Here is an 11,416-nt window from a genome sequence, read left to right as displayed (position 1 = left end):
AAGGGTCAGGACATAGAGGCGATAATGTGATGGTTTTCGGACGCCGCCCCCCAAGTCCATCTATAGTGACTTTTTAAGAGTGCATTTTCTCCAGTTTAGCTTTACCCAAATCTAAAAGCTCATCAGCTGGAGCCTGTAGGCCAGAGTAAAAAGCAATTGTGGCTTTATCTTCATTGCTTTTTTTATGGCTCTTTATCTGCCGCTGCGTCTGAGAGAGCGACATCGCCACAAACCCCGACTGTTTCCGCCCAACAAGCCTCGCCACAGAGCCCTGCCCTCGTGCCCTGGGGCGGACACTCCCCCCTCTGTGTGGCCCCGGGCTGCGGTTCTGTCGGGGCGAGGGTCTCCGCTGTGGAGCACACAGAGGCCGGGCTCAATGCCTTTTATTTCAGCGTTGTTTATTGTGCGGGGGCCACAGAGGGAGCGCTGTGGTGAAGTGTAAGGCAACCACAGGGCCGTCACCGAGGGGGGAGGGGGGGGGGGGCAACCAGGCAAGGGCCGAGCTCAAGGGGGCCATTTCAAGTTTTGAAAATGCAAAAATGTCACATGCTCTGATTTACCTTTGGCTTTGATTGCAGAACCTTCTCTGTGGCTTTGTTTCAATGAGCGTCTGCATCTTCTGCCTGGAGCTTCAACGGTGTTGCTCAAGACCAGTGTTTGCCATAGCTCAAGGTGGTCACACCGCCTTTGCTCTGCCCAATCCTGTCAGACCTTGGAAGCTAAGCAGGGAAGGGCCTGGTCGGTACTTGGATGGGAGACCGTTTAGGAACACCAGGAAGCCTAGCGAATGTAATGCGTGAGTGAGTGGTTGGTGGTGGTCGGAGGGGCCGATGGCGCAGCCTGGTTGCCTCGCTTCCGTCAGTCTACCCCAGGGCAGCTGTGGCTACAATAGTAGCTTACCATCACCGAGTATGGAGTGAACGAATAGTGCAATGTAAAGCGTCTTTGAGTGTCTAGAAAAGCGCTATATAAAACCAATGCATTATTATTATTATTAAGGGTAGGCAACTTCAGGCCCTGGAGCCAAAATCGGCCCTCCATCATCAAACTCTGGCCCTCGAGATGATTTTGAGAAATATTATGACCCAAATCAGAGATCAAAGGCCTGTTAAAGTGCTCTAGAAATTTCTCAGCAGAGCACCCTTTAGGCCATAATCCTAGGCAAGGATTATGCTGAGTGTTTTTAAATCACAGTTGAAGACACATTTTTTCAGGAAAGCCTTCGATACATAGCCACCGACTCGACTGCTGTTTTTATGTGTTTTTGTATTTATTTTTGTCTACTATGATTCTTGTTTTATCCTGGAAAGCGCTCTGGGCACCTTCTGGTTGTTGTTGGGCGCTATACAAATAAAATTTGATTGATTGATTGATTGATTGAAGGCAAGGCAAGTTTATTTGTAGAGCACAATTCATACACAGGGCAATTCAAAGTGCTTCACAGTTGCATAAATATAAGAAAACAAATACAATCAATAAAAACATCAACATAGAATTAATCAATTACAGTAAGAGACAAGAGTGTAGATAAGATTCTTTCAGTTATATGCATTTTCAAGTCTTGTTTAGATTCGCTCTGTCTTGAGCACTATTTCGCTTTGTCTTGAGCACTATTTTTAAGTCTTGTTTTGACAATCCTAAAAGAATTCTCATCTATAGGTAGAAATGACTTCAATCTACTTGAATTAAGATCTAAAGTTTGGAGTTTGAGTGGATTTGGTCTGGCCTTAGAGCAGATAAAACCTATTCTTGCCAATGGAACAAGCACAAGTTTTGTCTTAATTCAAGTGAAAAGTGAATAATAAATAATTTTTACAGTAAAAGTTAATTTGTTTGATTTCCAGTGGGATTTCTATTTGTTCCATTGGCATTACTTCTGTTTATTTCTCTGTATGAACTTTTATTGTACAATATTTTGCCCTTAGGCTTTTAATGTGGCTTTGTTTGTTTGTTTGTTCTGTTTTTTAGATCGTGTCTTTTTACGTGTTTTACATATCGCACTTTGAGCTCTTTGCACATTTTTTCCCAATGTGGTTTTTCAAACTGCAAATGGCCAATAAAATGAATCTGAATCTGAATCATTAGCGTTTTTTTATCTGATCTTAGATTAGTTCAAACCGACTCAAATTTAACATAAAAAAAACCCTTATTCAAGTGATTTTAAGTCATTTATCTAATTTAAGATGGACATTTTTTACAGTGATGTACAACACTGGCGAAAATGTAGAAAGTGATGCTTTACTTCAATTGCTTCAATTGAAGGTCTGGCCCTTGGTCTTTTGAAGATGAAGAAAAACCGGCCCTTCACCGAACAAACTTGCCGACCCCTGCCATAGATTATACTTCAATCAGTCAATCAATTTTTATTTATAGAGCCCTTTACTCAAGGCGACCAAAGTGCTTTACAATAAAACCACATAAAATCCATTAAAAACATTCATACAACCAAACAATAAAACAGGTAAAATCTACTAAAAGTGTCACCGTGCTACATAGTGTTAAAAGCCAGTCTGAATAAATGCGTCTTGAGCCTGGATTTAAAAAGGCCAAAGTCAGTGATGGTGCAAATCAGGGGGCGGCTTGTTCCAGAGTCTGAAAAGGACCGGTCACCCCAGTGCTTGGACCTGGTCCTGGGCACTTCGAGCAGGAGCTGGTTTGAAGACCTCAAGGATCTGCCCGAGTCACGAACAGTTAAAAGTTCAGACAAGTACGAAGGGGTAAGACCATTGAGGGCTTAAAAAACAAAAAGAAAGATTTTAAAATCAACTCTAAAAGAAACTGGAAGCCAATGCAGCGAAGAAAGGACTGGGCTGATGTGCTGACGTCTGGGTGTGCTTGTTAAAAAACGAGCTGCATACTTGGAAAAGTATTCAGACTGCAGATTGCTGAGTACTCCTTCAAAGGAACAGGCCACCGTTCTTCCAGACTGAGATATGTTCTTCCCTGAGCTTAGACGAGTTGATCCGTACCCGTCTGGTCTCTGTGCCCGTGGAAGAGCGTGGGATTTTCCACCAGGACATTTTTAAAACACTGACACTACACTGCAAAAAGTAATTAACTAGATCGGTATAAACATCTCAATTTAAGATAAGATAAGATAAGATAAACCTTTATTCATCTCACAAAGGAGAAATTCACTTGTTACAGTCGGCTTTACTTCACAGTCTTATTTATTTATTTGAGCATAATAATCCAAATTTTAGTTGTTTTGACTGGTTAAGTTGTTCTTGGGCATTTGTCTTAGATTATTTCACTTGTTCTGAGATGTTTCTGACTCGTTTCGATACATTTCATCCTTATTTCAGGTCATTTTCTTTGCCAATGGGGAGAGAAAATTGGTCTTATCTCATTGGCAATTTCACTTTCTTATTTCAAGCGAGATTTACCCTAGAACTGGTCTGAAATGTCCTCAAACAAGCAGAGTAAACTTTGTCCGATCAGGAAAAATGTCTAAATTAGCGAAAAACGCTCAAAACAAGATACATTTCCTCAATTCAAGTCATTTAAGACAATGCTTGATATTTACTTTTTGCAGTGTATTTCTTGTATTTTCAGAGCACTGTAAAAGGAATCTCTTATTTGTGTCATAATGTTTCTCCAAATCATCTTGAGGGCCAGAGGTTCTGTGCTGCAGGGCCGGATTTGGCCTACGGGCCTGACGTTGCCCCTGGTCTACAGTCTCCGTTTAGAAACACAAGATCGATTCAGCTTCATGCTTTCCTATTCAGGTTCAACTCCTCTTCCTTCTCCGTGTCTCTGTGGAACAAAACGGCCCCAAAACCAAAACACAACCTGCTCCTCGTCATGTGACAGTGAGAATGTCCCAGGTTCGATTCCTTTGGCCTTTCTGCTGCCTGTTCTCCCCTTTGAGTGAGTTTCCACATGCTTTGCTGAGACACTGGCTCAGATCCGGAGATGAATAATAATATTTTCTGTATCGCTTTGAATAATAAAGACTTCATTATTCGTCTAATTAGCATCTTCATTATCTCTAAGTCGATTTAATCCATATTTTATTGGATAAACTCCCACGAATTTCACTTTTGCCCCTTTGGTTCCAGCAACTTCCAACAACAAGTGCATTTACATAAGAATTAACTCGACTAATAGACTTTTTATTTTCCTCACAGCAAACGGCTTCAGTGATTAGCATCGACAGCCGCATTTATAACGAGCGGTTAAATCCGGGATAAGTTTCATTGTTAGTTTTGAAAAGTTTCATTGTTAGTTTTGGAGAAAAAAAAGTCGCTATTTGACGTTTTTGTTACATAAAAGTAGCTCGGCCAGTAACAAAGTGTGCATATAAATGAAGGAATTTGTTTAATCTAAATAACTTCATGAGGGAGTTTAACCTCATACCTCCAGTTTTATCCAAGTCTAAAAGCTTCTGGACATATATGGTCATGTTTGAAAACAGTTAAGGGGGAAAACAATTTGGAGAAAAATCTAAACTCTCTCTAATTATTCAAAAACTACTTTAACAAACGCTGAATTATGAATGTAGTTTTCTACTAAATAAAGATACAAAGACATAGGGAGGAGCAAAGTGGTTCAACAGCCCATAAATACATAAATAACAGAGAATTTGCTAATGTGCTAATGCTAGCGCTAGCTGCGTCTGCCGTTTTTTCGCTTCTGCTGAACAATCTGCTGTGAGTAAACATCCATACGGGCTTGATTTAGACTTGATTTTATTTGTATGTGACAAATAAGTTTAGATTTCACCAGAAAACGGCTAAAAAGTGTGAAAAACTGTTTCCCAGAAGATTCTATTTCCCCCCTCGGCGAAGCCACGCCCCCTTCTATGACAAGATGCCGTCTATATCTGATCTACAAAACTGATCAGAACTTTATTGTTGCCTTGTCACGGCTTTTTGTCGCATATTTGAACTGATTTTGATGTGTTTACCGTCACTTTTTCATCGCATTATTGTCTCTTGATGATTTGTCGCTGATGATTGATTTTTTGTCGTGTTTTTGACGCTTTTTGGAAGTATTTTTGTGGCTTTTTCTGTTGCTTTTTCGCCACTTCTTCCATCTACTTCTTGTCACATTATTGTTGCTTTTTCATCACTCTTTAGTCATGTTTTTGTCACATTTTGGAAGATTTTTTGTATTTTTTAATCGTTTTTTTGTCATGTTTCAGTTGCTTTTTCGCCACTTCTTCCATCTATTTTTTTGTCACATTATTGTTGCTTTTTCATCACTCTTTAGTCGTGTTTTTGACGCTTTTTTGTTGTGTTTTTGTCACATTTTAGAAGAGTTTTTGTCTTTTTTAATCGTTTTTTTGTCATATTTTTGTTGCTTTTTCTGTTGCTTTTTCGGCACTTCTTCCATCTATTTTTTTGTCACATTATTGTTGCTTTTTCATCACTCTTTAGTTGTGTTTTCGTCGCTTTTTTGACGTGTTTTTGTCACATTTTGGAAGATTTTTTGTATTTTTTAATCGTTTTTTTGTCATGTTTCTGTTGCTTTTCCGCCACTTCTTCCATCTATTTTTTTGTGTGACTTTTTGTCGCTTTTACATCACTCTACAGTTTCTTCCACTTTTTTTGCTTTTAGAGTTGGGTGATGCCAAAATGTGGTGTTGGTTTATGTGGGTGTTAAAGCAGTGCTAAGTAACTCTTGCCCCTAGAGGCCATAAACGCCACTGCAGGTGTCGTAGAAAGCTACGGTTTTTTACTCATTAATTGTCCGTGAGAGTAAATACTACGCTGACAGGAAAGACAAAGGGACAGAGGGATATTGTTCATCCAAATACACAATGGAGATCATTTATTTCACTCAAACTTGGCTGTAAATACTGTTTAAGTGGCGCTAGCCCGCAGTTAGCTTTGCCCGTTAGCCTGTTAGCTTCTTCTTTGTGATTCTATTAGTGTGTATTGGTGACTCCGGTCCGGTGGCAGTCAAGTTGCAAGTGTGTTTTTCTGGCCAGGGGAGATGAATCCCATAACACTTGCATTACCCCAGAGGGACTACGGGAAGGATTTATTAACCCCTTAACTCCCACCTGAACCGAGCACATTTTCTCCAGCTTTACCCCAGTCCAAAAGCTTCTGGAAAAAAGGTGTGAAAATAGCAACAAAACTGAGACGAAAACAAAGATGAAAATGTGACGAAATTGAGAAAAAATTGACAAAAAATGACAAAAAAGTGACAAAAAAGTGACCAAAAAATGGACCAAAAAAATGACAGAAATTGATAAAAATTTGACAAAAAATTGAGAAAAAAATGACGAAAAAGTGACAAAAAAGTGACAAAAAATGCGAATAATTTGACGAAAAAGTGACAAAAAAGTGACCAAAAAATGCACCAAAAAAAATGACAGAAATGGATAGAAATTTGACAAAAAATTGAGAAAAAAATTACGAAAAAGTGACAAAAAAAATACAAAAAATGTACAAAAAAATGACAGAAATGGATAAAAAAATTGACGAAAAATTGAGAAAAAATTGATGAAAAAGTGACAAAAAATTGACCAGAAAATGACAGAAATTGATAAAAATTGCAAATTATTTGACAAAAAAGTGACAAAAAAATGGAAAAAGAAATTGAAAAATTTAACAAAAAACGGACAAAAAAGTCACGAAAATTTGACAAAAATGAGAAAAAGTGATGAAAAAAAAAATCATGTGAGTAAAAAGATCAATTTAGCTTTGTAGGTCAAATGAGGCGTTACACTGGCCTACAGGATTTGGGTAAAGCTGAACTGGAGAAAATGCTCTCGGTTCAGGCGGGAGTTAAGAGGTTAAGGTAAACAAGTTACTCTGTTCTGCTTTAAGAGGTTTTAAAAAGGTATAAACAGGAGCAAAATCTAAACCACAGTCATCAGTTTTCCAAATATTTCTGAAGTTGAATTCGCATCATGTCACAAAACACTCTGGTTTATGCAAATAGACCTGAACTCCAAAGAGAGAGAATAATCCCCATGTGAAGGAGAGAGAGAGAGAGAGAGAGATGGAGGAGGGTCCACTCACTCGTCTCTTCCGCGGCTTAAAGACCCCCCTCCTCCTAAAAGAAAAAAAAAAAAAACATAAAACAACCACGCCTCGCTGAAGCCAAGACTTCTGTGCCCACATCGAGTGACTCCCACCCGGGGGGGGGGGGAAGAGCATAGAGCGAGCCAGGGACCGCCACCGCCGCCACCGCTTCTTCTCCTTCTTCTTCTGCTGCAACAAACAAACACTTCCCCGCGCGCGAGGACACCTACCCACCTCACGCGCAGCTTCCCACCAAGTTATCGCCTCCCGCGGGACTAAAAACGTGGGATTTCCTTCCACTCCCCCCCCCCCCCAAAAAAATAAAAAAATCTCGGTGGAGGATGCTCCCGCTGCTGCCCTGACAGAGAAACTTGTCCTCGCGCATTCATCCAGGTAAGAGCGGCTTTTACGCGCCATTTCTCGCCACTTTTTTTTTTTTGCGCATTTCGTGGGTAGCGAGATGCAAGGAAGCGACGTTTGTGTGCCCGCAGATCGCGCCTCGAGGAGACGGGGGGACGGTCAGTCCGGGGAGAGGGGGGGGCGTTGTTACGAATGACCACCATCGCGCACATATTTACCCACGGGTTCAGGAGAAGGCGCGATGGTGGGTGCGCGCGGGTGGGTTTTTTTTTTCATGCAAACGTGAGTCCTGTGAGCGCGTTTGGCTCGCGGAGTTGCCGTGCTCGCGGGGTTTGTCTGCGAAGTGCCGAGCTCTCAAGTGTTTTCAAGTCAGTAGTTGTAGTTGTGCTGCAATAGATCGGTCCCTTCGCAGCTTTTTACTGTGGGAACGCGTTGATTTTGCAGGAATTCGCTGTAAAACATGGTGAAGTAAAGCCTAGTTCTGCAGTAAAGTGGGCACTTCCTGCATTATTATAGTCTACTTTGCACAGATTAACCCTATCAGCGTGTGTAGTGTAATGTAAGGGTTTCTGAGCTCTCAACATAACCAGTGTGATGATTGTCTTCCATCCACCAGGGGTCAGTAATCAAAGCCCCAGAGGGAAACAATTGCCTTAAAGCAGAACTAAGTAACTTTATTTACCTTAATAAATCCTTCCCGTCGTCCCTCTGGGGGTGATACAAGTGTTAATGGGATGATTGACTTTCATCGCCCCCTGGTGTCTCTGGACAGAAAACCATGTTTGCAACGTGACTGCCTACGGGTCGGAGACACCAATACACACTAATGGAGTCACCACTTAAACAGTATTTACAGCCAAGTTTGAGTGAATAAAATGATCTCCGTTGTGTAATTGGATGAACAATATCCCTCTGTCCCTTTGTCTTTTCTGTCAGCGTAGTATTTACTCTCACGGACAATTAATGAGTAATAAAAAACATGCTACGACACCTGCAGTGGCGCTTATGGCCTCTAGGGGCAAGAGTTACTTAGTGCTGCTTTAACATTTTTTACAAAATTCAAGATTTTACGGTAAGAAAAACATTCAAACTGTTCCTGATACGCCGTGTTGGAGAAGTTACTTTAAAATTGTAATATATGTTATGTTATTAGTTACAGTTTTAAAGATGTAATATGTTTGTATTACATATTACTGTTTAACCTCGTAACTCCCGCCTGAACCGAGAGGATCTTTTTCCTCACGTCATCAGATTTTTTTTCAATCCTTTTTTTGTTGGGTATTCAACTCATTTTTGTCATTTTTTTGGACGATTTTTTGTCAATTTTTTTTGGTCCAATTTTTATCACATTTTTGTCTCATTTTTGTAATTTTTTTGTCACATTTTTGTCAAATTTTTGTCATTTTTTTGGGTCATTTTTTATGTCAAATTTTTGTCTTTTTTTGTCATTTTTAGTCAATTTCTTGTGCCATTTTTGCCACTTTTTCATCCATTTTTCGTCACTTTTTTGTCAATGTTTTCTCACTTTTTTGTCACATTTCCATCATTCTTTTTTCCAGAAGCTTTTGGACTGGGGTAAAGCCAAACTGGAGAAAATGTAATCGGTTCAGGTGGGAGTTAAAGGGTTAAAAAAAATAGTTGAGTGACACTACTTTGAGTTACTTTTGAGTTACTTTTGGTAGCAGTAATGATGCCATCGACAGGGGCGGAGCTAGAAATAAAATCATGGGGTGGCAGCACATTTTACAATGTTGAATGTTTATAGTGAGGGTGCGCAGGTTTAGTCAATAGTAGCATTGTCCATAATACAAGTGGGGGGTTTCTAACTCAGATGAAATTGAAACTTTGGTAGTAAAAAAAAAAATAGAATTAAAAACACAATTTATTTGAGTACTAACTGAGAGTGAGACAATGGGGTGGCAGCTGCCCTGTGCCACCCCTCGAGATCCGCCCCTGGCCTCCGAGCAAAAGTGCAGACATTAGCTGATCTTAAACACCAGTATTCAACAGGATTTGGTGCTGCATTATATTTTGGGGGAGTTTTTTTTTTTTTTAATGCTTTTGTAACTTCAGTTAATTAAATTGTAATGACTAATAATTTGTTTAATATGTTACATTCCGTAGTTACTGGAAAAAGTAACATATTTTTGAAACTCCTAACTCAACAACTCCTAACAAGTCAGAAGGAATGTTTAGTAGCACTGGGTAACGCTAGGGCTGTGCAATTAATCGAAATTCGATTACGATTTCGATTACAACAGTAAACGATTACAAAATTAGCATAATCGCAAAAAAACGATTATAATTTTTTTTTTTTCAATTTTTTTCAAATTTTTTTTTTCTAATTTTTTTTTTCTAATTCTTAATTTTTGTATTTTTGTCACTTTTTTGATGGATTTTTGTATTTTTTCTGCTGGATTTTTGTCTTTTTTTTTTGCTGGATTTTTGTCATTTTTTTGCTGGATTTTTGTCATTTTTTTTTGCTGGATTTTTGTCTTTTTTTTATGGATTTTTGTCACTTTTTTGATGGATTTTTTTAAAGGCAACAAATAATCGTTTGAATAATCGTGATTTCAATTATGACAAAAATAATCGTGATTATTATTTTTTCAATAATCGAGCAGCCCTAGGTAACGCTATATATTTTACTAAACCGATACTTTAACGATTCCTGATACTAAAGTAAATGCTGTTCTTGGACCAACAACGTCCCAGTTTTGTCTCTAAAGTTAGATTTTTTCAGCAACTGCTTTTGATCCTTTTATTTTCCGATACAAATAGTACCTTAACTTTTTTTCAACACCATTCTGGCATCGATTAACAGCATCCTGTCCTGATGTCTCGATCATTGATGAAGTGAAGCATCAGAATCAGAATCAGAATCAGAATCAGAATCAGAATCAGAATAGGTTTCATTGCCATTGTCATGAACAGGTTCACAACTAGGATCATGTAAAACTTCTCAATAGTGAATTTAAAGTCAAACTGTCGAACCTGCGTTTTATGTGCGTTTTATAGTGGTTTACATGCGAATGAAAGTTTATTTGTGCAAATTGATTTCATTTCATGTATTTAATATTTGTCAGAAGGTTCAATAATCTCTCCAGTTCCAAAAAAGATGAATATTTCAGCGATTGTTTGATGGTTTGTGCAGAACGGTCAGTAAGAGGTCAGAGACTGGGCTGGCCAGTAGGGCTGCAACTAACGATTATTTTGTATTCGATTAATCTATGGATTATTTTTTACGATTAATCGATTAATCGCTTGGCTGTGAATTAGGGAGGCACCGATACCACTTTTTCTAAAACCGATACGAGTACGAGTACTTGGATTTAAGTACTCACCGATACCGAATACCGATACGAGTACAAGGCATTTTCTTCAACATTCTTACTTTTTTCACAGCAGATTGGTTTGTAATTAGTAAATTTACTCATTTACATTACAAGTAGGCTACACATTTAAGAGCTGTTATATTAGAATTGTGCTGATGCCATTTATTTTTATTTTCATTCAATATAATTTTTAATTTTTATTGCACTGTCCATCATAGACAGAAAAGCCCATGTCCAAAAGCTCCCAATGCCTGAGCTTTATTCATTTATGTATTTTTATGTAACAATAGTATTTTAAATGGTCTCTTTTCGTCTTTACTTCAGCTCCTGTAGATTTTCTCGTGTGTTTGTAGTAACTTAGCGAGTAGCTACAGCGTTTTCATTGTTCTGCTGCAGCTCATTTTCCCTCAATATAAACATGCTGTATGTCTTTACGTTGGATTTTCTGAGGACTTTTTAGTCGCTGGGTTAGTTTTTCAGATGAATAAACCCCTGGGCATAAAACGGCGTCAGAATGGCCAAAACTGTTAGCCGCGAGTTAGCAACGTTAGCCTGTATGTTGTAAACACTGCAGACGCTGCAGCGCGAACAACATTAAGCTCTGGTTAAATCCAGCTCAGACTCTGGTTTAGAGAGCGCAGTCTGTAATAAAGTCAGCTCTATGTGGATTATTGTGTTTACACTAAACAATTCTCCAGTTTGTTGCTATTTTCTCTCCTCAGCTGAGAGCTGCGCCTCGTA

The 11,416-nt window shown here is 38.9% G+C and overlaps 1 protein-coding gene and 1 long non-coding RNA gene across 3 annotated transcripts in view; one reads left to right on the top strand and one right to left on the bottom strand.

Moving 5' to 3' along the window:
* The window catches only part of LOC306978670, a 183,149-nt gene that overhangs the window by 20,240 nt on the left and 151,493 nt on the right, over positions 1–11,416 (bottom strand). The gene's annotated exons all lie outside the window — the stretch shown is intronic.
* The window catches only part of ctbp2l (C-terminal binding protein 2, like), an 88,335-nt gene continuing 84,110 nt past the window's right edge, over positions 7,192–11,416 (top strand). For both annotated transcript variants that reach the window (XM_079577217.1, XM_079577218.1), the window contains exon 1: positions 7,192–7,373. The gene's annotated coding sequence lies outside the window, so the exon portion shown is untranslated. The remainder of the gene's footprint in view (positions 7,374–11,416) is intronic.

Source organism: Gobius niger (genome assembly GCF_951799975.1).
Source record: "Gobius niger genome assembly, chromosome: 19".
In the NCBI taxonomy this organism is placed as follows: domain Eukaryota; kingdom Metazoa; phylum Chordata; class Actinopteri; order Gobiiformes; family Gobiidae; genus Gobius; species Gobius niger.
This window is presented reverse-complemented; position numbering and strand designations above follow the sequence as displayed.